The following is a 3,854-nucleotide window of genomic DNA, read 5'->3' as shown; positions in this document are numbered from 1 at the left end:
GTAGGTGGCATTTTTTTCTTTTTTTTATTTATTTTTTCGTTTCTACTTAGAACTAAATACTTATAGTTTCTTAGTGATTTCTTTTTTCTTTTAGGTCACAAAAATTATAAACTTTCTGTTAGTGCCATTAGCTTTAAATTTTGAATAGTTTAAATTTGAATTTTTTAAAATTTGTGTGAATCACTAGTTTATTAAATTTGTGTGAAAACACTTTGTAGAATAGTTAAATTGATTTTTGAGTCAATCTTTTTCCTGCTATTTAATAGTAGGTGGCACTTTTTTTGTTTTTTTGTTTTGTAGTGATTTCTTTTTTATTTTAGGTCACAAAAATTATAAATTTTCTGTTAGTGCCATTAGTTTTAAAATTTGAATAGTTTAAATTTAAATTTTTTAAAATTTGTGTGAATCACTAGTTTATGAATAACTTTACTCAATTTGGTAATTTTAGTTAGTCATAAAAAATATTATAGGCATTTTTTTCTTTTTTGCTATTTATTTTTTCATTTCTACTTAGAACTAAATACTTATAGTTTTTTAGTGATTTCTTTTTTCTTTTAGGTCACAAAAAATAAAAACTTCTCTGTTAGTGAATATAGATGTACTTATAGAGAAAATTAAACATAAATTCATAATTAATTTCTATTTATGAATTTACGTCCAATTTCCTCTATAGGTGCATCTATTTTCACTTTGAGAGGAGCTCAACAACGCAGAGAGGGACGAGCTTATAAACAGGTGTGGGCGCCCTTCGGTTGGCGAGGTGGGACTAAACTCTGGGCCAACCCTTTAGTCCCGGTTCGTGGCATGAACCGGGACTAAAGGGGAGCCTTTGGTCCCGGTTCGTGGCATGAACCGGGACCAATGGTGATAGGCCAGGAGCCAGGCCCATTGGTCCCGGTTCGTTCCACCAACCGGGACCAAAAGGTCCAGACGAACCGGGACCAATGGCCCACGTGGCCCGGACGGCCCCCTGGGCTCACGAACCGGGTCCAATGCCCCCATTGGTCCCGGTTCTAGATTGAACCGGGACTAATGGGTTGACCCGGCCTGTACCGTTGCCCCCTTTTCTACTAGTGGTCCCCGGCTGCTAACTGCACTATTTTAATAAGACTTAAACCATTCATATTTAATCGAGCCCCCTCAATTCACATGGATAATGTGCTTCCAGGTGATTATCAGCATAATTGGTCTTCTTTTATTTGGGAAATTGTTGGAGCCTTTATGGGGAACAAAGGAGTTATCAAAGTTCGTTTTTATTGTCAACTTCTCAACTTCAATGTATGTCTTCGTAACTGCTATTGCTGTGTACTACTATGTAACACAAAAAGAGAGCTACCTGTAAGTATTCTATTTCTATAGAAGTGTCTGAGCACATCCGGTTTGATGTTCTGTATTGGGTAAACTGATGAGTTTTTCTTGACGTTTGATTTCTCAGGTACACTCCTCTTTCTGGTTTTTATGGGGTTCTGTCAGGATTGCTAGTGGGCATCAAGCAACTTATGCCAGAGATGGAGCTTAATCTTTTCGTGCTGAAGATTAAGGGAAAGGTTTGTAACTGATACTGTTAATAGAATGGCTCTGTTTGATGTTATCATCTGATCTGACATGTTTATTTTTGTCCCTACTCAGTGGATCGCATCTCTTACTGCACTGATTTCCGTTGTTGTAAGCTTCTTCATGAAGGACTTGGTATCTTACCTCCCAGCTATACTGTTTGGCATTTATATGAGTTGGATATACCTGTGTTACTTCCAAAAGAGGCTAGAGACAGACCTGAAGGGGGATCCAAGCGAGGAGTTCTCTTTCTCAAGTTTCTTCCCTACAATTTTGAGGTATTAAGGATTCCCTTTATATAATACTAAGATCTTAGTTTACGGACTAATTTCCTGACTAATTTATGAAAACATAGCCAAATTCTGGATTCGATAGCCTTTATATTTGGATTAATTTATTAAACATATGCAGACCAGTTCAGGATCCAATAGCCTCAATATTCCATAGGCTTCTTTGTGGAAGATGCCAGCAAAGAGTCTGCTGGATGTTCTCAAATTGGATCATATATGTTTGATGAAGGCCATGTTAGTCCAAATGTTAACTCACGAATTGCCTATCAGGGGTTCAAGCTATGCTGAATTCAAATAAAATTCCCAGTCTATGTTAAATGGAGAGCATGGCATTTTCTATCCAGCATTTAATATTTTCCCCAAGATAAAATGCTAATATTTGTGTGCTTGGCAGCATGAATATAGGTCACTCATACCAAGTGCTCCTCAGATCTATTTAATGAACATATATACACCTTGCTAAATAACATGACATAGCATAACAATCACATAAGCTTTCAGATTCTCGCAAAAAATGACATAGCACGAGTACACTACATCATATAAGCTTTGAAATTCTCTAATGTGAGATTTCCCTTATTACCAACTCGACCTTTTGATGCTCCTGTGCTAGTACCTTGAGAATTACTCCCTCCGTTCCTAGATATAAGTCTTTTTAGACATTTCAAATAGACTACGACATACGGATGTATGTAGACCTATTTTAGAGTATAGATTCACTCATTTTGCTTCGTATGTAGTCACTTGTTGGAATATCTAGAAAGGCTTATATTTGGGAACGGAGGGAGTAGATGTCAGGGTAGTGTGCTCCATCATCACAAGCCATTGAGCTATACATGAAAAAAGTATATGTTCAATTTCAGTTAAAAAGAACCAATGTACATCCCTTGTTTGACCAAACAAGCAACACCAGACTAACTGGACAGAGTACGGAGTATGAGATCTCATCCTCATCAATCAGCATAAATGCACATTAGATGGAATCTGACTTATTTGATCATACATAATTACTAATTATCATGCATATCTGCACTTCTACAATCTGAACTCCTGTGCACTTCTACAGATCATTCCATGTGTCTAAACAATACAATTGACTGGTTTTGAAAATGATAACCATATTTTACTGCCAACAACTAACCAAAAAAATTACTCCATCAATATAAATCTTTGCTTCAATTAATACTACATTTCCAAAAAAAAACAGTTTGCATGAAGTCACGAACAAGTACATGCTGCATATCCACGTACAGGACATGGAACAAGAATATATATTACCCTAAAGTCGTGAACGCCGGCTGTTTGCCATGGTCGTCGGCTCCTCGAAGCAGACCTGCTCCTTGTCCTGGACTTCGCCCCCCTTGCCGCCACGCTCTGCATCGGCATGCTCGACGCCGCAGGTCACAGCCTTGCGCCGCCCCGCCGATGCACATGTGCACTGCTGGTCTGTTGTGTCCTGCGTGCTAGTAGAAGTTGAGAGGGAGTCAGGGAGGGTTTGAGGAGATCTATGGATCATAGCTGCCGCTGGCCTTTGGCATTGCTGCTACAGTGATGCACCATATGTGGAGCCCCGTTTGTACCAATGGTTGTGGGATGAGTAAGCCGAGGAGACGAGCCATCTTAATGACCAATTGTTTAATTAGGAGATAGGAAAATGAGAAAGGCCGGTGGAGTAAATAAGTCACAGTGGGGATTGGGCAATTTTCTTTCAATTTTAGATAAATGAAATTTTATGAGGGGAATATTGAAATATCGGGTGGGGTTTGGGTATGCCCACGGGTACAAAATTATATCCATGCCTTACCCATGATTAGTAGGGTCGGGTTCGGACACGATCCATGGACACAAAAATGTATCCAAACCCTGTCCATTCGGGTCGGGTATCCGTGGGTATCCATGTCCATGGATAAAATTGACATCCTTAAGAGGAGGTAATACTCTTGAAGTAGAATCTATGTATATATATTATCTATTATCTTTTGTACCTATTGAGCTTGTGTTGGCTTTATT

The 3,854-nt window shown here is 38.6% G+C and overlaps 1 pseudogene; it reads left to right on the top strand.

Moving 5' to 3' along the window:
* The first annotated feature begins 1,149 nt into the window (after window positions 1-1,149).
* Window positions 1,150-2,132, top strand: LOC123129828 (rhomboid-like protein 19; annotated as a pseudogene).
* The last annotated feature ends 1,722 nt before the right edge of the window (window positions 2,133-3,854 follow it).

Source organism: Triticum aestivum, chromosome 6A (genome assembly GCF_018294505.1).
Source record: "Triticum aestivum cultivar Chinese Spring chromosome 6A, IWGSC CS RefSeq v2.1, whole genome shotgun sequence".
NCBI classification, from domain to species: domain Eukaryota; kingdom Viridiplantae; phylum Streptophyta; class Magnoliopsida; order Poales; family Poaceae; genus Triticum; species Triticum aestivum.
This window is presented reverse-complemented; position numbering and strand designations above follow the sequence as displayed.